This window comes from Ochlerotatus camptorhynchus, unplaced genomic scaffold, assembly GCF_037179485.1.
Source record: "Ochlerotatus camptorhynchus isolate MF236.1 unplaced genomic scaffold, CSIRO-AGI_Acam_v1.1 ptg000457l, whole genome shotgun sequence".
Taxonomy (NCBI): domain Eukaryota; kingdom Metazoa; phylum Arthropoda; class Insecta; order Diptera; family Culicidae; genus Ochlerotatus; species Ochlerotatus camptorhynchus.
Window position 1 is genome coordinate 1988142 of NW_027040943.1, and position 25883 is coordinate 2014024.

Here is a 25883-nt window from a genome sequence, read left to right on the forward strand (position 1 = left end):
ATTGTGGTATAGACCTTTCGTATGGACCTAGATTGATTTTAGAATAGGTCCTATCTCCATTTTTCCATCAAAGAATCGAATAAATTTATTCGGTTTCTACCGCAACCGCGATGGATTTGCAATATTGACTCACGCAATCAAAAACTCAAACCTTGAACTGTTGATTGCATGTATAAGTATTGCAAATCCGTCGCTCAGATCGCGGTAGAAAGCGAATAAAGTAAATCGATTATTTGATCGACAAATGAAGATCTGACCTATTCTAAAATCAATCGAGTTTAACTTCCAGCTGATCAAGTTGTCATCTCGGTTTTCATTGTCAAAGAAAATGCGCCGGTAATTAATATGCATGTGCACGGTACGAACACAAAATGCACAAGGCAGGAACAAAAAGCTTCACCCGTTTATCAATAGATTGCGCTCATGACAGTGTTGAAATTATTTTATTCGGGAAATGATTAAGTGAACTCTCTATTATAATTATTTCTCTAAGGTTCCATCGAGGAGGTGATATTCCGGGTCAGGGAACTACACGTGCCAGTATCCAGACAGGTGAGCAATACTCTGAACCTTGATAGAATCACCAAAAATCTCATTAGACTCCGTAACTCCGTTCGAAGGCAATACAAGCGTTCTGGCTTGCCTGTCTTGAAGACCCACTGCAATCGCCTAACAAAAACCATCCAAGCTAGGGTGGTGGACCACAGAAATCAGAACTTTGCTAACAGGATCCGCTCTCTCCCAGATTGTGCAAAGCCATTTTGGAAACTAACCAATCTGGGAAGGATCCGTCCTCTCCTTCAAGATATCGACCAATCAGCCTTCTCTCAGGGTTATCAAAACTGTTCGAAAGAGCAGTCTACCACCGGCTCCTAACATGTGCCGAAGAAAACAACTTGTTACTCGAGGAACAGTTTGGTTTTCGGAAAGGCCGTTCCACCGTCCACTAACTGACTCGAGTAACAAACATTCTCAGACGGAACAATTCTATTTCGAAAACATCTGCCATGGCGTTGTTGGACGTTGAAAAAGCGTTCGACAATGTCTGGCATGATGGCTTGGTGTTCAAATTGCAGCAGTACGGTCTTCCAATCTTCCTAGTGAAGATAATAAAAAACTATTTATCGGACAGGACATACCAAGTCTCTCTGAATGGCACATTGGATTGTTTCAACATCGGTTCCGAGGCTCCACAAGGAAGGTGTGGTGGCTCCCTGAAGGTGGATCGTTGTCTCTGTTCGCAGATGACACATCCATCGTCTACAAGGGTAGGGTCATCGGAGCTTTGACTGCCAAACGACCTGTCTGAATATTTCAACAGTTGGAAGATCGGTATCAACGCGGCAAAGACCCAGGTTCAAACTAAAATTTGGGTCGTTCTCATTCGCCGTGCACCACCTTCATCATCATCATCATAACAAGCAACAAGCACTGATCACATCCCTGATGCATGCCGCGCCTGTGCTTGCTTATATTCTCTCCCATGCTATTTCTTGGGTCCAAACTACCGGGAAACATACCCACCACCTCTGGGGCAATCTTCAAAGATTTCTCCACAACTTTTACCTCTTTATCGCTTTGGAATAAGACGTTCACTTGATCACTCTTTCCTTCGAGGATTACGGTAAGCTTAATGAACTCCATCACCATAAGTTTGACAACAATCTGAAAATTACAGCTTCAGCTTTGCATGTGATCCAAGTTCACGATTTCAGTATCGAAAATCACAATTATGGGTTCATGGTATCATGGTGCTTTTCGCATTGAATCGGCCTAAACTACGTTCACGGATTTGAGACTAAATTCATGAAAATTTGATTTAGTCGATCACGTGGGAATTGTTTTAACCCCACATTAGAGTTTTCATAATTTATTAAATTCCAGGAAAATACTTTAAATTTAAGATAAAGTATAATAGTCCAAAATGCATGACATACATCAATTTTGTGTAGTTCTACATCATACTGTGGTTGTGTCTAGGACACAACCCTTTAATTCTTTTTTAAGTGGTCTCAAAATGCAGGGATACCGGGTACTGGACTTCCTTCAGAAGCTTCTTTTAACTACCTCCGAAAATTCCTTTCATTTTTTGACGTAGAACTACGTCTTTGTTGACTATACTGGGGTGCAAATCAAAAAATATGTGTGGTGAAGGAGAGTTAGGTTTTGAACGCTTGTAACTTTGTCATTTATAGATGAAATTAAAATCCAAATACGCCAATCGATAGGATATTACATTACGAACCTGTTGAAGTAAATATTTTTCCAATTTTTCTGTAATTTAAGTTTTGAAAATGTACAAATGATAATTATATCACTGATTTCATAAAATAAACCTTTTTCCCAAACGCAGTCATCATAAACGAATACCACTTGGTTGCACATCATTCTGCTTGAACCTGGAAAGATATAAATCAGCGCTGCTCTCATGCCACTGCTCAACGACATCACACAGTTCATTCGCTGCCAGACTGTTGAGCAGTTCAGTCGATTTGAATTCTCTCTAGTTTCGTTCGTTCGTTCGCAAGTCGAATTAGCTCCGCTTTGTATAGTGACGCTCTCGCTGACCCAGCCATGGGTAAGAAATCGCGCGGTAACGCGAGTGCCGGCTTACCGGGAAAACAGACTCTCCCAGGAGACGGCGCGACCACCGAGCCAGCTCAGAAGAAGCAGAAGAAAACCCCATTGCCCGTCCCGACAGGCGTTGCGGACCCGCAGCCGGGGCCTCCCGGAACTAAACGACCCAGACCTGAAGACATCAGCGCCACCGCATCGGCAGCAAAAAAGCTGCTGAGCAACAATCCGTTCTCCGCCCTGCAGAACGGAGCCCAGCCGCAGTCGGACCCTGAGACGGTGCCTAAAAAAGTTAAGTTGCCACCCTTCTATGTGAAGGGCTTCCCTCCCGGGCTATGGGAGCAGCTGGATTTCTACATTAAGCAGGGCCTTCGCTGCATCATTCAACGGTGCACGGAAGGCTACAAACTGATGGTCTCGGCCGAAAATCACTACAACGCAGTCCAGGCCCTCTTGGACAGGATGAAGCTGGAGTACTTCTCCCACGACGTCGAGGCCACCAAGCCGCTGAAAGTGGTGCTGCGCGGGCTCCACGACATGGACACCACCACCTTAATGGACGAGATTAAGGCGAACGGCCTCAAGCCGGTCGAAATCCACAAGATGACCCGCAGCAAGGCCATCAAGTATCGTGACCAGCTCTACTTGGTCCATCTGCAGAAGAACTCCACAACCGTGAAGGATCTCCATACGACACGCACACTGTTCCACATCGTAGTGAAGTGGGAGCGGTATAAGCCAACCCACCGTGGCGTCACTCAGTGCTCGAACTGCCTATTGTTCGGGCACGGCACCAGGAACTGCCGCATGGCCAGCCGCTGCATCAAATGCGGCAAAAACCACAAGATCGACGACTGCGACAGCATCGAGGAAGCCGCTCCCACATGCGCCAACTGCGGTGCTGCCCACAAGGCCACGAGTAAGGCCTGTCCGAAGCGGGCCGAATACGCCGAGATCCGGAAGAAGGCCTCGTCCAACAACCAGCCCGGTCGCAAGAAGGTCCTGGAAAACAACGCGCAGAACTTTCCTCCGTTATCACCGGTCCAACCACGGCCAATTCCAGTGTTGGCGCCGCTCCCGCTCAACCAACAGTTGGCTGCTGCCCAGTCGGCTGCCGCTGCAGTACCCAGTCAAGCCTCCGGCCCATCGACGGATCCCCCTGCTCCGGGATTGGCCGGTACAACCGGTGAAGCTACAGACGATTCTCCGCTGTCAACGGATGAGATCGTCACACTATTGGCCCAGGCCATCATCATCAAGCGCACCTGCGCAACAAGAACACAACAGCTCCAAGCTATCATCTCCTTCGTCGCTAATTATGGACCATGAACCCATAAAGATCGCCAACTGGAACGCTCGCTCCGTAGGGGCGAAAAACATTGAGCTTGCAGACTTCCTCCGCAAGCACGACATCGACGTGGGCCTTCTCACCGAGACCCACCTCAAGACCGGTGACAGCTTCTGGCTGCCCGACCACAGCATTGTCCGGCTTGATCGCACCAGCTCCAGGGTGGGCGGTGTCGCGGTCATCATCAAGAAAGGCATCAAGTACTGCACCCTACCCCACTACAGCACTTCCATCATCGAGGCCGTCGGCGTTGAGGTGGAAACATCGACCGGAAACGTCCGGTTCATCGTTGTCTACTGCCCCCGGCAATGTACCGTTAGCAATGGTACAGCACAGCAGTTCAAGAACGACCTTGCCATCATAACCCGCACCAATGCCCGCTTCGTAATCGGAGGGGACCTGAACGCCCGGCACGAGGCCTGGCGGAACTACCAGCAGAACCAAAACGGCCGCCTGCTATTCGACCATTCCCAGCATGGTCTCTATTCCGTCTGGTTTCCGGACGAACCAACCTTCACATCACCGGCGGGCAACCCATCGACGCTGGACCTGTTCTTGGCAAACACCAGATTAGCCAAGCCGGTTGCCGTCAACGACCTGAGTTCGGACCACCAACCGGTGCTGACCGAGCTGGGCTACAACGTGGCCCCTGCACCGTGCCAGCGGAAGGACTACCATCGAGTCAACTGGGTCCAGTTTCGACGCGTGGTCGACCGCCACATCGACGACAACCCACCACTCGACACAGTGGAGGACATCGACCGGGCTCTGGAGGGTCTCCATCAAGCCATATCCGTGGCTGACGAAGAGTTCGTTCGACGAGTTCCTGTGAGGGGTAAGTTTCAAGCAATTGATTCCCACACCAAACTCTTGATTCGGCTCAGAAATGTTCGTAGACGCCAGTTTCAGCGGACTGGGGATCTGCAGCGTAAATACGAAATGGTCGATCTGAATCGGCAGATCGCTTCCAGAATGGTCTCAATCCGGAACGAGAGTTTCGGGCGGCTCGTTCAGAACCTGGACGACCGTTCCAGACCATTCTGGAAGGTTGCCAAGGTGCTGAAGTCTCACCCCAAGCCCATTCCACCACTTAGAGTCAATGACGAACGGCTTATCACCAACGAAGAGAAGGCCAATGCAATTGGGGAGCACATTGCCCAGTCGCATTTGCTTGGCTCTACAATCCCAAGTCCACTCGAGAACCAGGTTGTGCAGTGCGTCCAGACGTTAGATGCCTCCCCTTGTGCCGTCCCTCCAGAAGAACGGATTACAGAGGAACAAATTTGCTCAGCGCTGAAACACAGTACGAACATGAAGGCTCCCGGGTTTGACGGAATATTCAACCTAGAGTTGAGGGTGCACTCGCTGCTGGCTGCCATCCTCAACAGATGCTTGGAGCTGCACTACTTTCCAAGCATCTGGAAGGTGGCAAAAAATCATCCCGATCCGCAAACCTGGGAAAGACCCTTCACTACCGTCAAGCTACAGACCGATTAGCCTGCTCTCAGCGCTGAGCAAGCTGTTCGAAAAATTGATCCTCAGCCGACTAAACAAGTTTGTGGAGGAACATGACATTCTTCTTCCGGAACAGTTCGGGTTCCGCAAGGGGCATTCCACCAATCATCAGCTAGTGCGGGTGATGAATAACATCCGAAGTAACAAAGCTGTATCCAAGTCCACAGCCATGGCCTTGTTAGACGTCAAAAAGGCGTTTGACAATGTCTGGCACGACGGACTTATATACAAGCTTTGTAACTCCAACTTTCCACCATACCTTGTGAAAATCACCCGTAACTATCTCCAGCAAAGGTCGTTCAGGGTGTCGTTGAATAGTTCCCTTTCGGGACAATTTCCGATCCCAGCAGGTGTTCCGCAAGGGAGTCTGCTGGGACCACTGCTTTACAGCATCTACACGTCGGACATCCCTCCTCTAGGAGACGGTTGCGTGTTCTTCCTGTTCGCAGATGACACCGCGATAGCCGTCAAGGGTAGGATGCCTCGTGAAATTACGAACAAGCTCCAACGATGCCTTGACACCTTTACTGATTATGCCACCACGTGGAAAATCAAAATCAACGCCTCGAAAACCCAAGCGATCATGTTCCTTCACAGACAATCACCAAAACTTAAACCGTCTCCCTCCTGTACCGTAATAATGGATGGTACAAGGGTCGAGTGGTCCACTGATGTTACTTATCTCGGGATGTTGTTCGATGAGAAGCTCCTGTTCCGCTCGCACATAGAGAAAACCCTAGTTAAGTGCTCCGCCTTGGTTAGGTGTTTGTATCCGCTCATTTGCCGCAGATCCCGCCTCTCAAGGCAAAACAAACTGGCTGTTTACAAACAGATCATAGCCCCCGCGATCTTCTATGCCGCCCCGGTGTGGGAATCGTGCGCTCAGACCCACAGGAACAAAATCCAGGTTGCACAGAATAGAGTGTTGAGGATGATCCTAGATCGTCCATTCGACACAAGAATAGCAGACCTCCATCAAGAGGCAGAAATTCCCAAAGTAGATTCCAAAATTGATGATATGACAACTAAATTTATTCAAAAATGCAATCTTTCTGAACATGCTTTAATAAGCAATTTGTACATAGTAGGTTAAGTGTATATAGTAGAGTAGGTTAGTTTTAAGCTGTAAATAGTAGTATTAAGTAGTTTCTCTTCAAATTCTAAAAACAAAACAAACTTAGTCCTAGACCGTGTACTAAGTCTAGGACTAATCCTGTAAAACAAATTTTAAATTTTGCTCATACCTAAAGATGAAGAAAGCAATTAAATCACTTAGTAAAAATTTATATGGTAATCGTCCAAGTTAAACTAAAATAAAGATCATTTAAACTAACTAAAACTAAAAAAAACTGCCACTGCTCATTACCGCTTCGGACGGCGTGGCACTAGGTCCTACATCAAGTAGGACTAGGTTAGCGGCTAAAGGTGGATCACGGCGTATCCACCACAATGAGGAATGAGACTTGAAAAAACGTGCATGTAAAACCCCCTCCCGCTTAACAACCCCCTCCCGCTCCCCCTTAACAATAACCCGAAAAAGACATGGACATTGTATGAACAATTAATTTTTTACATGCAGAGCCAACATTTTCAAAAAAAATATTACTTAGGAGACGTACACTCGATGAATTACCAACAACTGACAGTAAAACATATCTGGTACCTCTATATATGCAATTATATTAACATCCAAAGTCCATCCTCTTTTACATATTCTGCACAAAAGAAACTTTTTGCTCCACCCCATTCATAAAAAACGGCGGGAAATCCTATCAGGTTCTGAACCTGAAAAGATATAAAACAACGCTGCTGTCATGCTTTTGCTCATTGTCGCTTCGGACGGCGTGGCACGGCTTACTGCAGGACCAAATCAGCGGCTAAAGGTGGATCACGGCGTGACCACAATGAGGAAAAGTAATTAGTAAACTCTCTCCCCCCTTCACAACAATCTCTCCCCCTCCCTCAACAACCTATCCTAACCCCCCGCCCCCAACAACCGCTCCGTACCCCCCCCCCCACTCATCAACAACTTTTTTCTCCCCCATCAACAACCTCTCGTAATCCCTCCCCCACCCCTCAAATACCTCTCCTAACCGACCCCCCCCCCCAACAATAACCCGAAAAAGACATAGATTTTGACGATCACTTTTTTCCGGGAAATAAATTTTAAACAAACCACAATTATTAGTAAAAACAAGTTTTCCCCTTAATTTCTTCCCACACTGAAACTTTCAAACTTGAACAAAAAATTGCTTGAAAGACATGTTCGATGACATTCAGTTGGTGAATTGGGTTCTTTAATTTTGAAAAATATATCGGTTTTTATATATCATCTGAAAGAGCTTTGTTTTCTGAGCACAGCGATATTTTTTTCAACCCCACGAACTTTCATCTCGATTTTTAAATCATGATTTAAAGCAAAATAATAACTTCACTGTTTGACACTAAACTGACAAACTGACAGCTCGCTCCCATACAAAGTGACACCGAGGGGCGCTAATTAGGTGATTTTTGCAAATGTAATCGTACTTATTTTAAATAGTTCCAGTGTGCCAAAATTGATGATATTTTGGGTTTGGGTTCCATTTTTAATGCAGATTACGAATATGCATTTACCTCAATACCCTTAAAGAACCCAATTACACACAACTGACGGTGAAACATATCTGGTGCCTCTATATATGCAATTATATTAACATCCAAAGTCCATCCTATTTGACATATTCTGCACAAAAAAAAACTTTTTGCTCAGCCCCATTCATAAAAAAATGCGGGAAATCTTATCAGGTTCTGAATCTGAAAAGATATAAAAGAGCGCTGCTGTCATCAGCGCTGCCATTTATACAGATTTATCTGTATTATACAGATTTTTTAATCTTCGTTTTGCAACACAAACGCACACAACAAGGAGGAGAAAACCGATTGTATCGTAGCACAACTTTTAAATAAACACACTAACACTATCATCAGGCGGAAAGCTTCCATGTTCGAGCCACGCCGATAAGCACTCAAAATCGCAACTAAATAAACTCTAATGCTATCAACAATCGCGGATTTTGAATTTAAATCACTTTCCACGGTTTTCATGCTTGCCAGCAACATACGCTGACTAAAATGTCTCACTTGAACTCTTTATTGTTGTCAAAAAAGGAACGAGAGATTCGACCCAACGATATAGTTCAGCCCAATAAGTTACTTTTCAGTAAATTCCATATTCTCAATTTTACGTGAATTAAACTTAATTTTGGGTAGAATATACTTAAGAGAAGGTTTGCTCAGTTTATGTACGCGCAAGGTGCGTGAAAGAGCTTGGCACGATCGGTGTTGATCAACATCACTTGCAACTATTTTTGCAAAAAATAAAAAAAATAATTAAGTTTTTTCGAAAGAAATTGATATCGCAAGTGTACCAAAAGTGCTTCTGAACGTGTTTCGCAGTTGGATGGTGAAATTCGCGGTTGTTTTCAGTGAAAATTCCGTATCACAAATTTTCTCACCGAGTTCCCTTTTTTTTGCCGTTCGACGACATCAGGAATGCGCTCCCGGATATATTGATTTGGTGAGTACGTTCCAGTTGAGGATTGTTCTTGTACATTTCTCGATTGCATTTTCGAGGGGACGTATCTGCTTTTGTGGGCAGTGCGTTTGATGGTCGGTTTGGTAGTATCCTTTTAAATATAATATCTCATGTCCAAACAACCTCGATTTTCGGTCTATTGATTCAATACTTCAGTATTATATTTTCAAAACATACAATTATGCATTATGCCATTTCATGGCACATAAAACAAAAAGTCTGTGTATAGGACCCAATAATCTAGGTTATTTGTATTTTGTAAAACATCTCTATTTTTTATTATATTTTTCATTCTACTACATATTTTATATACATTATATATTACATGATTATATATATATTCATAATGTAAATTACAATAAATACTGGGAATGGGAGGGAGCATCAGGGCATCATTGAAGTTGTAACTGGACAATGGAGTGGAGTGCCAACCGGAGTCTAGGAGGGAATGTGTACTGTCATTTTAGATAGTTACATTTCACTCCAACAGTTGCAATGAATTTGACGCGCTCTTCTTTAACAAACCATCCCGTGAAAAGCTAACATGTATGGCGAATTTCGTTATTCATTTTGTTTGATCATATTGTTGGAAGGAGATTCTCTTATTCCCGCGGGTTTCGCGTAAGTGTCTCTGCTTACGGGCCCGTCCAACCCCTTTTGGCCCTTCATACAGCAGTATGTTGAATTCAGAATGATGACGGAATTTGATCTTGCTGTTGAGTGGAGCCGCATGCAGGGCAAGACCCAAGCTAGGATGGTGGCTACTTACATACATTATACAGATTTTTTAATCTTAATACAGACCCGATACAGAATACAGATTTATCACAGATTTTTAAATTACAATACAGATTTATACAGATTTTTATAAAATGCTTGAGAAAAAAAATCTATATCAAAATAAGTTATCAAGCAGTTCTCACTAATATCAATCTATGTTATAATTTTGATATTCTTCACATATCTTTTAGCTCTCATTTTTGTTCTGTTAGCCATCAACTCCTTCAAAATGAAATCAATTTGAGTTATCAGGAATAATGAAAACAACATAATTCTTGTTTTCATTTTGTTCTCACCCTCTGCTCGGGAACCTATCAAATTTCCATCGACAATAATTAATCATGTTATGGTGTTTTTGACAGCATTCACGCTTTCGGATGCATATGGAGCTGGTAGTAAACGATTTGAGATTGTATGGGGATTTACAGTATTAATTGAATATTTCCAATATAAGCATGTATGTTAAATACAAGAAAAGTGCCCAAGCACATTAAAATGGTACAAATACAAGTACTCGTAAACATTTTACTTGCATTGAAAATGTATTTCGTAAGAAATTGCGCATTTTCTGATATTCTCCATACTGCAAAAATTATTTTACCAGCACTGGCGGGGCGACATCTCTCGACTTTTTGGTGTAACTACCACACAAATGATGTAATTAATTGTATTCATCTATATTAAAAATATCAAATAGTAATGAACTCGTGCACTTTTTTGCATTTAAAACTGCTTATCAGGAAGATAATTAATAGAAACTAAAATCTCCATACATTTTCAAACGGCTTCATATCACTCTTATAAATAAGTACGGACGATATCACAAATGGCGCAATTATATCTCGTATGGTTTGTACGATAGCCCGAATAGGTGGTTAAGCACTTTTTATGGTTATTTTGTATGCACTGTATTTGTAAAACAACAAAACATGATTAATTAAGAAAAAATCGTCAATACAGAAAATACAGATTTTTTAATAGAGTGGATACAGATTTTTTATAAAATCACCTGGCAGCTCTGGCTGTCATGCTTTTGCTCATTGTCGCTTCGGACGGCGTGGCACTTGTTTCTGCAGTAAGCAGGACCAAATAAGCGGCTAAAGGTGGATCACGGCGTAACCACAATGAGGAAAAGTAATTAGTAAACCCCCTCCGCCTTTCACATTAACCCCTCTCCCTCCCCCCTTCACAACAATCTCTCCCCCCCATTCATCAATAACCTTTCCTACCCCCCACCCCTCAACAATAACCCGACAAAGACATAGACTTTGACGATCTCTTTTTTCCGGGAAATAAATTTGAAACAAATCACAATCATTAGTAAAATCAGAAGTTTTTCCCTTAATTTCTTCCCACACCAAAATTTTCAAACTTGTACATATAAAAACCATGCGTGACCTCTAGACTGATGCAAAATTTGACTTTTTCGCTCCACAGTGCTTAAATGGTTTCAAATCGGGTCCTGATTAGCCTCCCAAAGTTACAACTCATTTGGTTAGAAACAGACTTCACACAATCCATTTGAAGTTTACATGTAAATTACTATGGGAAATCTCAACTTTTTGTTCATTGCCTTCTAGCCTTTTCCATATTGAGCTGCGAAACAGTTCGATAGCTATTCTTATAGAAAATCGGTATAAATACCGATAGATCGGTATATCTGGCAACGCTACCCAGTAGTTCGACTAGCTCAAAAGCACTTTCAGTTTTCTTGGATGTTTATCCCCTGACAGATTCTGTCACAACTGGCAGCCAACAGCAGTATAAAAAATCAGTATTAATAAGCAATTGTAGCAGAGACTAAAGTTTCCATTTCAGGCTCAAAACTTATCATTCCACCTAAATCTGCATTCTGGACCACTGTGCATTGGTAGAACTCTCAAGCGATTGGCAAAGAGAGTTATTTTTGCTCGAGATTATGGAAACACCATAGCTACTCCACGAGAATTATATAACTGGACAGTTGAACAAACAGATACAAATATCACAAAACTACGTTTCGAGTACATATCCTAATGTCAGAAGAATTCGAAGAACTATATAATCGCACAAAGACAATATCTGGCACACAGAAATTCCACAGCTTTGTGCCTATAGCTGGTGAAAAAGAAGCGGCAAAAAGGTATTCTATTTCAGAAGATGAACCAAAAATATTTAACTTGATTGGAGAAAATAGCATCTATGAAAATAGGTTTAAAACATTGAAAATATATTAATAAATGATATATGAAAAATCTTGTCTTTTTTCTCTCACATATTATCTGATTTTGCCTCCATGGTTGACAACAGAATAAGGGAATGATATGTTTTTGACAAGGTCTACATGTCCAGAAAGTTTTATTGAACTCTGAGAGGGTGCTGCCAATTCCGAATACGATTTGGCAAGAAACGCATCATGAGCCCTTTTCATATGAAAGTCTCGATTAATCAAAGTGAACTCAAAGTGCTGATTAGACAAAATTGAATCGCAAATTGAGCTTCATTGGAGTCTGAGATGATTTTGAGCTTCACTGGTTTAGTTTTGTGTGAAAATGGCAAATCAAAAAACAAATCAGTTCAGACATGAAAAAGTTTTTGTTAGAAATTTTTTTCCCTTAAAGTGCCCATCTTGCGATGTATGGATGGTTGGTAGTAGACAAAATTACCTTTCTTGAGACAAAGTTTCATCCAAACCAAACATGAAATTTTTTTTTAAATCGACTTTAAATTTTTAAAATCGATTTTTTTTTCATTGTAAGTCTCTAATGGAATTTTTTCATTTTTTTTTTAGATAAGGCCGGAACATATATCAAGTTTTTTTTTGTCACCCCCCCCCCCCTCCTTCAAAATTTTGGAATATAACGAAGGGGGTGATATTTCAGTGTATATATATTTTTCAAAAATTCATTTGGGTATCGATACTCGCTTTGATAGATTGTATTATGATATTGTTGTTGTTGTTGTTGTTGTTGTTGTTGTTGTTGTTGTGGTTGTTGTTGTGGTTGTTGTTGTTGTTGTTGTTGTTGTTGTTGTTGTTGTTGTTGTTGTTGTTGTTGTTGTTGTTGTATCACCTTGCTCTTTTAAATAATTTTAACTTGACCAGCAAGGTATGACAGGTCCTTTAAATCGAATCAGCTGGTTTCAGTTGTTGAAAACGGATTTTATCGAACATCATTCCTAATCTTGTTTGGCAACTCACTAGGTAAGCCACCTTCAATCTGATCGATCCCTCTTGTTCGTTGCGCACATCTTCGTCTTGTCCCAATCGGATCACTACAAAGAACCATTTTCAGCGGGTCGTTATCCGACATTATTACGCTGTGCCCAGCCCACCGTAGTTGCCAGATTTTTGCATTAGATCTACGTTTCTTAACTTACAAACCTTGTGCAATGATACTTAATGATTCACTTCTTTTCTACAGTGATTCGACAATTTCCGAGCTAAATCCAATCTTTTCAAAATTGGTTTAAAATTTTTAGAAGTGAGACCAAATCAGAAACGATTCAGAAAATTCCTAACTGAGGTGACACTTTTCAAAGCAGATTCAAAACCGAGTCTGAACTTTTTTGAAGTGAGTTCAAACTTTCGAATAAGTCATCAAAATTTTTCTAACTGAGTCTAAACTTTTCTGTTATGTTATTCAATCCTTTTTAATGTTGTCAAAACTTTCCTGACGTGATTCAACATATTCCAAATCCAATCTTTAAAGAATTGGTTTCGAATTTTCTGAAGTGAGGCAACATTCAACTTTTTCCGAACTGAAACCAAACTAGTCAGAACGGGTTTGATATTTTCCTAAATGAGCTCCAGACTTTTGTTAACTGCTTTGGCATTTGGAAAGGACACAATCTTGCTTAGTGAAAGTGTAGAAAGTTTTCCGAAGTGAACCGACAATTTTTTTAGCTTAAATTTTCCAAATGGTGTCCAACCTTTTCTGAAGTGGTTCAAAACCTTCCTAAGGGAGTCCAAAGTTTTCTGTTGAGTGATTGAATTATATTGAATGTTAGTCTGAGCTTTTCTGAAGTGATTTACCTAACTTTTAACGTAGATTCCGCTCCCTTAGATCCCTTCCTCGTTCTTGTGAGATTCACATAGTTTGAAAATTAGGCTGAGATTTTAAAGAATGGACCTTTGTGTGTTCATACCTGATGGTAGTTTTTTTTTAAAGCAAGCATAATTGTTGAGAAAACTGGGTTTAGATCCACAAAAGTACGTATTTTTATAGAAATTTGGATTTCTTGATCAGCCAAGTTGGATTTTGGCTCTGTCCTTTGAAAAACAGGCTTGGATGTTAAGGAATAGACCTTTGTGAGTTCATACGTTTTGAAGCCAGGTTGGATTTCGGTTCAATCTTTTGAAATTTGTGCTTAGATTTTGTAAAATGGAACATGCTGAATACCGGAAGGACGAACCTGGCTAATATTCAAAAAAGAAGGTATTTTCATAGAAAATTAATTTTTCTGTTTTTTCGAACTGAATTTTGGTTTCTATCTTTGAAAAATAGGCTTGTATTTTAATAGAAGTTGCTGAATCCGTACGTGAGGGTTGAATTTCTTCAATTTTTGAGAATATCGAGTTTAAATTCACAAAAGTACGTATTTTCATAAAAACTTTGATTTTCTGTTCTGCCAAGTTGAATGTCGGCTCCGTTCTTTGAAAATTGACTTGAATTTTATAGAATGGACTTTGCTGAAACCAAGCCTAATGGTAAATTTTTTGAAGCATGCACAGTTTTTTTTAGAAATCTGGGTTTGAATTCTCAAAAGTACGTATTTTTATAGAAATTTGGGTTTCTTGTTCAGTCAAGTTGAATTTCGGCTCCTTCCTTTGAAAAATAGGAGTGGATTTCACCGAATCGCTGAATCCATCCGTATTTTCGTAGAAATTTGGTTTTTCGGTTCTGCCAAATTGCATTTTGGCTTATATCTTTGAAAAATAGGCTTGTATTTTTTAGAATGGACCTTGCTGAATCCATACGTGAATGTTGACCCGGGTTTGTAATTCGAAAAGGTTTTTTTTTTTGGTTTTCCTTTTCTGCTAAGTTGGATTTTGATACTATCCTTGGGAAGTTATGCTTAGATTTTAAAGAATTGACCTTGCTGAATTCATATGTGATGATTATTTTTTTAAACACACCCAAAGCCAGGTTTAAATTGACAAAACTACGTATTTTTGTTAAAATTTTGTTTTTATGTTCAGCCAAGATGGATTTTGGCTCCTTTTTTTAATATTACGCTTGGATTTTGTTGAATAGACCTTCATGAACCCATACGTCTAGTTAGATTTTTTGAAACACGAACAATTGTTAAGAAAACTGAGTTATACGTGGATAGGCAGGAAGTATCGAAAACAGAACTTTTTTTTTCATAAGAACTCTTACGTTTGTGGTATTCCGCTTGATGGTTTATCCGGAATTTATCAATACCCAAAAATTGCTTTGATCCTATTCATCTACATTATTTCCAATGTTCTTCCTTGAAATGATACAAATTTTTGGAAGCCTCAAGGATTGTTACAAATAAACATACCGCAAACAACTCCAAAGTCCGCCAATTCCAGTCATCAATCATCTATGACGGAGTGATATTGCCGGGTCAGGAACTTGAACCTCAACACCACATTTTTATCAACCGATTACCGGGACGCTCACTTGCCACTAGCATTTTGGAAGCCCCTGATCCCCTCATCACAGTCGAGCCTCTCCTGCCATCGACCTGCAGTCGTCCCGGTCCTGTGTTTGAGTCCGGAAACGGGGTTTCCAAAATCCAACCGCAGGCAAGTATGATCGCTTTCTGAATAATTCCGTCCCTGAAACGATTATCACTTCTAGTCGAACTTCAACAATGAACTCCTTCGTGATTGACCCATGTTGGACACCGGGACGCACGACTGCCATATGTGTTATGGAAGCCCCTAATTCATCCATCACAGTCGAGTTATTCCTGCCAGCGACCTCCAGCCGCCCCTGTCCTGTGTTTGGATTTGATGAAGGGGTCTTCCAAAACCCTATCTCAGGCAAGTACGACATTATTTCGAACAATCCACTTCCTGAAATGTATTATGCCTACAGCCGATCATTTCCGATAAAAGCACAACCTGCTTTATTCAACTCGACACTCAGACGCACACTTGCAACTAGCCCCTGATCTATCTGTGGAAGCCCCTGATCCTATCATCGCAGTCGAGCCTATGCTGCCAGCGTTCAACAGTCGTCCCAGCCCTGCGTTTGAGTTAGGGGAGGGGGTCTTCCAAACTCCAACTGTAGGCAAGTATAATCAGCAAGCAACAACTGCTCTGTCTGAAAAATTCTTGGTTTCCAGAGTGCCATTGTATATGTCTGCTCCTCGACAATTGTGGTCTGAAGATAACATTAACAGTATACCAGCCCCACCATACCAGAAGCCGAGACGCTCCACAGAAAATTCACCGGAAGAAGCATTCAGATCCTCTGATCTAGTCCTGCCGAAGATTGACGACTTACACCATTATGACGAATCAACTTCTGTTTGTTTACTGGGACGCACTGCCGTTGGCATCATGGAAGCCCCCGAGCTCCCCGCCACAGTCGAGCCATTCCCGCCAGCGACCTGCAGCCGTCCCGGCCCTCTGTGTGGGCCTGGTGAAGGGGTCTTCCAACCACTCGTTTACGGCAAGTATGAACTCGTCCATGTGAATTCAACTGTTGATCCGCCACTTCGTTTCAGTTCATCTTCGCTTATGGCCACCATTTCGAGCCTTTCTACGTCAGGTGATCTTTCGCTGCCTGATAGTTCACCGTTCTCTCGTGCGGATCCTGGACAAGTTATCATTGACACGGCTCGCACCGAACACTCTAGCGGTTTACGTGTCTACTATCAGAACACCAGGGGGCTCATGACTAAATTGGACGATGTTTATTTGGCTGCGCTTGACGGGGAATATGACGTTTATGTATTCACGGAAACTTGGCTCGATGGGAGGATCAATTCAGTGCAACTGTTTGGTGACTCTTTTACTGTCTACAGATTAGACCGTAATTCATCCAACAGCATTCGTACTCGCGGTGGTGGTGTGCTCATCGCTGTTTCCAACGAATTCGCCTCCTGCGTAATCTCCAACGAACTATTTACTACAATTGAAGCGGTTTGGGTTAAGATCAGCCTCACTTCTGACATGGTTTTTGTTAGCGAAAGTGCACTTCTGGACTGTGTCGTCGTTGAAGCGCCTGATGTCATCGTTCATCTTGACAATTTCCACCCTGCTTTGGATATATCTATCGCGAACGGATCTCAAATTCGTTTGGATGAAACCATGACTGCCACTCGGCTCAATTTCCGGAAGACCGATTTCCGTTTGCTGAGACGTTCCTTGTCCCGGATCAACTGGAACGTGTTGAATGACCTTGATATCGATACAGCAGCCGCTCGATATAATAGCCTTTTGCGCGACTGTGTTTGTGCTTCAGTACCGAAGTGCCAACCTCCAAGAAAAGCGCCTTGGTCTAACGCTACTCTCAGCAACCTGAAACGAGTGCGATCTAGAGCTCTCCGTGCTCTCACTCATCGACGATGTACCCTTACCAAGCGAAATTTTTCAATTGCCAGCAATGATTATCGCCACTACAACAAGCTTCTTTACAAGAGGTACAGTATGCAAAAAAAGTTTATCCACCCCCCTACCAATTTACAATTGTTTTTGTTTTTCTGGTGAAAATCAGTTTAATTTTATGAGTGTTCCTCCATGATTTATCAATTTATGTTTATTTATCACATTGCCATTGAAAATACGGCGTTTATACCTTTTATTGAGATTTCATGTGATAAATTATGAAAAATGGTGAAAAATTACGCAAAAAAAGTTTATCCACCCCCAAACGGATACTATGATTTAAGTGTGTTTTACAGAGTTTTAGTGTGTATTCTGCAACTTTATCGAATGTAAACATTGTGCCTATCTGTCATTTAGTGCTCTTGAAGTTTTCGTGCTCAAAATTTCAGTTTTGTGTTCAAAATTGGAAGTTATTTGTTTCAAAATGCCCAAAAAAGACCAAATTTCGATCAGTATCCGAAATTTGATTATTGAACATCACAAAACTGGCAAAAGCTACCGTGATATTGCTGATATTGTCAAGCTTCACAAAGATACGGTCGCTAGAATTGTGCAGATGTGCAAAAAGCGTGGTTTTATCTCGCCAGCTAAGCGATCGGGGCGTCCTTTAAAGACAACTGACCGAATTGACAGAGCTATCGTGAAGAAGGCGGAGCTGGACCAGGGACTATCAGCTCCGAAAGATGCGAAACAGATTGAAAGCGAGTTTTCCATTCAACTGAAATCACAATCCGTACGAAATCGTCTTCATAAGAACAGTCTTAATGGCAAAGTAACTCTTAAGAAGCCATGGTCAGGCATGGAAAATCATTTGCATTCATTTCGTGCATTCATTTACATTCATTTGCCCCTAACTTATTTCATCGACAGAATTTCGCAAAATGATGTATGGAGCTTTTGTAGGTTTTGTTATTAGATACAACTTTTGCTAGGAACTCAAATCCATATCTCTTATGCATGACAAACCAGAGCAAACAGAACCCACTACTGTTTTTCAGTGAATGTAATTTACATTCACTGAAAAATAGTAACGAGTTCTGCCCGCTCTTATTCGTGATACATAAGAGATACAGATTTGAGTTATGGTCAAAAGTTTTAGCTAATAACAAAACCTACTAAAGCTCGATACATTATTTTGCGGAAAGCTGTTGATGAAATAAGTTAGAGGCAAATGAATGTAAATGAATGCATGAAATGAATGTAAATGATTTTCCATGCCTGGCCATGGTTGACCGCAAAAAAAATTGAAAAAAAAGATTTAAGTGGGCCCAGGACCACATTTCATGGACCAGTGATGACTGAAATAAGGTAATCTGGTCAGACGAGACGAAAGTAATGCTCTTTGGGTCACCATTGATACCATCAGACCATACCATTAGATACCATAAAATTTTGGTCCATGAAATGTGGTCCTGGGCCCACTTCAATCTTTTTTTGATAATTATTGCGGACAACCATGGCTTCTTAAGAGCTACTCTGCCCTTAAGACTTTTCTTATGAAGACGATTTCGTACGGATTATGATGTCAGTTGAATGGAAAACTCGCTTTCAATCTGTTTCGCATCTTTCGGAGCTGATAGTCCCCGGTCCAGCTCCTCCTTCTTCACGATAGCTCTGTCAATTCGGTCAGTTGTCTTTGAAGGACGCCCCGATCGCTTAGCTGGCGAGATAAAACCACGTTTTTTGTACATCTGCACAATTCTAGCGACCGTATCTTTGTGAAGCTTGACAATATCAGCAATATCACGGTATCTTTTGTCAGTTTTGTGATGTTCAATAATCAAATTTCGGATACTGATCGAAATTTGGTCTTTTTTGGGCATTTTGAAACAAATAACTTCCAATTTTGAACACAAAACTGAAATGTTGAGCACGAAAACTTCAAGAGCACTAAATGACAGATAGGCACAATGTTTACATTTGATAAAGTTGCAGAATACACACTAAAACTCTGTAAAACACACTTAAATCATAGTATCCGTTTGGGGGTGGATAAACTTTTTTTGCGTAATTTTTCACCATTTTTCATAATTTATCACATGAAATCTCAAGAAAAAATATAAACGCCGTATTTTCAATGGCAATCTGATAAATAAACATAAATTGATAAATCATGGAGGAACACTCATAAAATTAAACTGATTTTCACCAGAAAAACAAAAATAAATTGTAAATTGGTAGGGGGGTGGATAAACTTTTTTTGCATACTGTATGTAATTCGTACTCAACATAATCTGGAATGCCACCCCAAGGGATTCTGGTCGTTTGTGAATACGAAGAGGAAGGAAACTGGGCTGCCGACGTAGCATTGACAACTGAGGACAAATGCAGCCTATTTGCTAGGCACTTCTTAAGCGTCTTCTCGAATGACTCCCCATCGCAAGCAGAAATTGAGCGAGCCGTCCGTGATGTGCCAACCGACGTCGTAAACATGGATGTTTTTGTCGTAGATGTACAAATGGTTCTCTCTGTGATGAGTAAAACCAAATCATCATTTTCACCAGGTCCGAGTGTTATTCCATCTGCAGTCCTAACAAAATGCTCCGATATCTTAGCTGCTCCGTTGTCCTTGCTCTTCAACCTGTCACTTCGTCAACAGAAATTTCCCGCACTATGGAAACGGTCTACTATGTTCCCTGTTTTCAAGAAAGGAGACAAACGCAATGTGGAAAACTACCGTGGGATTACCTCGCTTGGGGTTTAATCTAAGGTGTTTGAGTCGCTGATAAATGAGAGATTGTTTGCTTCCTGCAAGCATTACATAAGTACATGTCAACATGGTTTCTTTCCTGGCCGCTCCGTGGAAACTAATCTCGTCAGCTTTACGTCGTTCTGTATGGAAAATGTATGCAAGAAACTTCAAGTGGATGCCATCTACACTGATCTTAAAGCTGCGTTTGATAGAGTTGTGCACGACGTTCTGCTAGCAAAGCTTGAAAAAATTGGATGTTCTGTTTCCTTCTGCAGCTGGCTTAGATCGTACCTCGTGCAACGTGAAGTTACTGTATGCATTGGAAACTACTCATCGTACTGTTTCTCGAACAGATCAGGAGTTCCACAGGGTAGCACTTTGGGACCAATGCTCTTCTCTTTATTTGTGAACGATGTAACGTTTATTCTACTACGAGGAGGTAAATTGTTTTTTGCCGATGACTTGAAGATTTATCTAGTCGTTCGAGGCTATGCTGACTGTTTAGAACTACAAAACCTTCTTGAAATCTTCAATGATTGGTGGGAACGTTATTTTATGGTCCTGTGCGTCTCAAAGTGCTGCGTAATTAGTTTCCGTCGAACTAGGACTGCCATTTTGTTTGATTATAACGTTGCTGGAACTGCAGTTCAACGTGTTGATCACGTTAAAGACCTCGGTGTCATGATGGATGAAAAGCTCACATACACTCGCCACTTCTCAACCACGATCGACAAAGCTAATCGACAGCTTGGATTCATGTGATCCTCTGTGTTTTAAAGCCCTTTACTGTTCATTGGTACGCTCACTACTGGAATTCGCGAGTGTAGTCTGGAATCCCTACCAAGCTGTATGGAGTGGACGATTCGAAGCTGTTCAACGCAAATTCGTCAGATACGCACTGCGCTATCTTTCATGGAGTGACCCGCTGAATTTACCACCGTATGCTGACCGCTGTCGTTTACTGGGTTTGGATACTCTTGCTAAGCGACGAAACATATCGCAGGTCGTCTTCGTTGCTAAAGTTTTACTCGTAGAATATGATGTTCCTGAGTTACTGGCCAAAATTAATCTGTATGCTCCTGCCCGAACACTCCGTCCGAGAACCTTGCTACATGAAGTAGTACATGCAACCAACTATGCTGCAAACAGTTCGTTTGTCGCCATGATTCATCAATTCAACGAAGCCTCTGACCTATTTGACTTTGACATCATTGCCTCGATGTTTCGTCATCGTTTGCTGTTGGCCAATTTTTAATTTTTAATGAGTGACTACATTTAGATTTAAGTGTTTCATTGAGACTATCAAGTCAGATGGGCTATAATAATAATAATAATAATAAACACTTATGCGCGAAATGCCTTGTTGATAACTCGAGTGTTACACATAATAAGTTCAACATTTGTTGCATTAGTGTCAAAAATCACGGCTTCAAAAAGTATAAGGCTAAGAAAAAATGTTAGCGTTTGAAATATACGGTTTAGATATAATGTAAAACGAATTTTTTTTTATTTATTTTTTATCCCCCCCCCCCTCGACTGGTGCGAGCATCGAGTGACAAAAGAAAAACTTGTGATTTGTTCCGGCCTAATTTGGACAACTTTCTAAAAGTTATCCATACAACACCTTTTTGTAGGAGTTGTTATTTTTCCATAATATATTTTTGAAAAACAAAAAATCGGCAAACAAAGTTTGGCCCTTCTCAAAGGTTAGTCTAGATAAATTTTGGAAAAACTAAGTATATGCATAGTGGGCTTATTTAGTCAAGGTCCACACATCCAGCAAGTTTCATTGAAGTCTGAAAGGGTGCTGCCAGCTCCGAATACGATTTGGCGCGAAATGCGTCTATTATGAAATGGAGCACACTGGATTCGAATCTTGTTAAGATTATTGAGTTCGTGATTTGCGCGCACGTCTATCAACACTTGGGAAATTGGATAGGCTAAAGTCGTATAAGGGCCACCTTATGTACTACGATAACTATTTACAAGTCATGTTTATGGAATTCATAAGTGTTTTATTGATCCAAAATTGTCCAGGTTCAAAAGCCATGACTTCTTCTTCTTCTTCTTCTTCGCATTTCAAGCTTATTGCATATCGCATATTAGCTTATTGCGTGCTCTCAACTTAGTGTTCTAGATGCACTTCCACAGTTATTAATTGAGAGCTTTCGATGCCTTTACCATTTTTGCATTGGTATAATTGTGTGGCAAGTCCAATCATAATTCTATGCCCAGTCGAGACATTTTCCAACCCGAAAAATTCCTAGACTGGACCGGGAATCAAACCCAGCCACCTCCAGCATGGTCTTGCTTTGTAGCTGCGCCTTTACCGACTGAGCTAAGGGAGGCCCCATGACTTATGGATTTCAAAATTCTTAAGTGTATCTATCCGTGCATAAATATATGAAGCAAAATCTCCCGGATACGGAGTTTGAAAATCAAACTAGCTTCCCTAAAAATTAGAACTAGATTTCACTGGTAGGAAGAACAAGCTGTCTAATTTTCAAATATTTAAATTAAACAAAATACCTGTTTTTTTTATCAACACCCCCCATCTCCCCCATATATCCCCCATAATCCTAACTGCACCACAGTTAAAGCATAATCCATTCTTGAGGATCAAATGGGTTCTATTATTTCAATTATCTTCCTCAATGAAATCGCAAAAAAATGACTTAATTCCATTCCCTGCCCGAAGAAACATCAAAGAGCGCCCATCCACTGGCATTATCAGGCAACGCATGTTTTCGCACCATCTTCGCCGACCGATCCTACCTTAACGTAAAATATGTACAAAAAATCCCTACCCAGCAAGAACCCTTAGCAAAACGAATCACCCGAGGCTCATTTTTCCACCCGTTTTTCTATTATTTTTCCTTTTCATCACTATACTCTCAATCATATTTTTATTACAATTTCATGCTCTGTTTACGGTTATACTCGTCTTATTCCATCACCGTTTGTTCCACCTCAGTTTCACATCGTTTCATCTTCCGGAACAAGTCAACCTCAGTGCGAAAGACAAATGATACCTCCGTCATTTCTTTTTTTTTTTTTTGGTTAACAGACTTGGAAAAGGACAAAGCTTCAAAGCATGACAAATGGAGCCGTGAGACGACTTCGGGTACTTACTTGTATTGAAATTCCTTTGCTGAACGCTGATTTTGTCCTTACTGATGAACGATTTTCTGTTTGCTTTGTTATACGAAAAATTGAGCAGTCGCTGTCAGTCAGAGCAACGAACTTACCGCAAGAGGGGGAAATCGAGCTACACCCGTTGATTGAGCTTACTTAACACAGCTTAACACTTACACAAACGAAGAATTTACAATTGCTACGGCAGAGGCGTTAGAATTTAGAAAATCACAACTTTTCTTCTCTACGATTATTTTACCCTTGGATAACACTCACTTAAAACACTACCTTAACGCTTACGAAAACACCACTAGAAAAAGGATGATATGCTTTGATTGGGTAGAACGGATTAATCTCTTGCTTTTTTTTAATATTCACTCTGGGTACTGATATGTGTCGAAGGGAAGGTATCCTTATTTTCCGGTGAAACCACCATCTGACAACGGTCACAATTCACCTGGAGCACTGATCTCGCCAGAATTTATGCAACACAGACACAACTTTCTTCGGAATCCCGTCCGAATCTGCACATGACACACCTTATCCAATTGGGCATTCTCAGTAATTCCGTTACGTGGCTTCTTCGCTGCCAAGAAGGAACTGGGTTTTCCCGGAATGCGGAAAGATCGGATCGAATTAAATTCAAATTTATTTCATTGCTTCGTCCCTCTCAGGGATAGGCTCACACTCACACTCGCTGCTACCACCTTGGAAGACCTTTACTGCTGCTGCTGCTGCTATTGCTGCTGATATGTATCGTGTAATCCAAATTGACTGCGATTCTGTTTGACACCAGAAATTTATCACATTTACTCCGTTGTCTATCGATGGAATTCAAAACTTCCTAGGTCGGACGCACTAGAGTTGTATAGATTCACTGAAGGTCCGCATAGACCGATCCTCATTGCACTGCATGCAAATCAGCTGCCTCAGGTCCAGTCCAGTTCGTACTTGTTCCTGTGGTCGGTCGATTGGTAGAATAAATTAAGCCTTTTGCGAGCCCGAAAAAAACCACCACTTCCTACAAGTTAATTCACCTTCACTGCTGCTGCCGCCGCCCTTTGGGGCATCATCACACGCGCGCGCGGTCGGTAGACGGCAGCCTTGACGCAGGGGGAGGAAGATTTGAATTGCAAAAATGCTGCATTTGCGTTCTCCGTTATCCTCACTCTCTCTGTATGACCATGTGTGTGTGTATGTACGTATTCACCTGTGTGCCCTCGTTACATCAACGCTATACACCAGGGCTATCAACAGCACATTTAGACCCCCCGTCCGCTGCTGCTGCTGGATTATTTGGACCGTATAACCGTATACCTGTCGTATAGCTGTCTATCGCTTTGCTTTGCATATGCGAACCCGAACCGTAGAAAAATCCCTCACGACGCACCCCCGGCCCCTCGCGGACGCATACCGAACTGACAGACGGAAAACATTGAGGTTGCTCCGAATTCCGTACGTCTGTGCTTCCTCAACGAGCAACGACCTCTCCTCCACAACAACGACTTCCAGATCCCGGCCCGGCGATGACGACGACGACGACGACGACACGCAAAATGCAAACTAACCGCGCCTGGGGGTAACCTCGAGTGATGCAGCACAAACTAACGGAACGACGACCGACCGACCAACCGAGCGACCGACGCACACACGACGCAGTTCCGGTTTTCCTCAGGAGCTTCGAACGAACCGTACGACTCGACAACGCGCGGTCAAAACTTGGGGCGGACAACCACGACGTACCGAAGCACACGATAAACTACCGCAGCTGGTAGCTCCGGCGTCGACGAGAACACGAACGCGAGATGTACCTGCCTGCTGATGTTTGGGGATGCGTCCGCAGCAGCAGTAGCAATAGCAGTCTGGTTGTGAACTCACGGGGCAGTGAGTGACTGGGCTAAGGGAACTCGCCCGTTGAACAGCTGATGGTGAATCAGTCAACGGCGGTGGAATCGACGAACTGAAGTGCGCATGCGGGCAGAGAGTTCGCGGTTAGAGATGCCCACAGAGAGCAATAGCACGTGGAAGGTTGACGTTTGCTCTCCGATGGATGGGAAGGAAGGGGAGCTGCACACACGTGTTGACGGCCTTTTGGGGTGCATGAATCGTTCGTTAACACGGAGAGCACGTTGTTTTGAGCGATGCTATGATGAAGACGGATGTGGGGTGTTTTTTCGTTTTAATTAATCAAATTTGGGTTCTCCAAATTGTCGTACAGTTAAGTGCTAAACACACACGGCGATTTTTACGACGAGCTTTGGTTGCCCTAAAATGGCCAATATGAGATCCTTCCAACCTGTTCACACGGGTGACCATTATCGGCGATAAAACTATCCTTCAAAAAATAAATCGCTTGTGTCGCTGGCAGGGATGCCAGGCAGTTTTTTTTTTTTAATTCAAATGATGCTAGTGATGACAAATCAGGATTTATTAGGGAAGGCATTTTGGATATTAAATTATTAAGGAACAGTCTTCCACTCGATAGAAAATACGTCTTCAACAGCAGATTTTGAAAAAGGTGTACGGGGAGGGGGGGGGGGGGGGACAAATCAAGGTAAATCAGGATATTTTTTTTTTTTAGAAAATCAGGATAAATTGGCAAATGACCAATTCCACGCCAAATCGGTCAGTCACCAAACTTGACTATCTTCGATCTGGATGATACTTGGCACATATTTTCAGTATGATAGACCAA

General features: G+C 42.0%; 1 protein-coding gene across 1 annotated transcript in view; it reads right to left on the reverse strand.

Moving 5' to 3' along the window:
• The window catches only part of Gfrl (Glial cell line-derived neurotrophic family receptor-like), a 933561-nt gene extending 908693 nt beyond the window's left edge, over positions 1-24868 (reverse strand). Inside the window, exon 1 of the mRNA XM_065235011.1 lies at positions 23186-24868. The gene's annotated coding sequence lies outside the window, so the exon portion shown is untranslated. The remainder of the gene's footprint in view (positions 1-23185) is intronic.
• Between the last annotated feature and the right edge of the window lie 1015 nt (positions 24869-25883).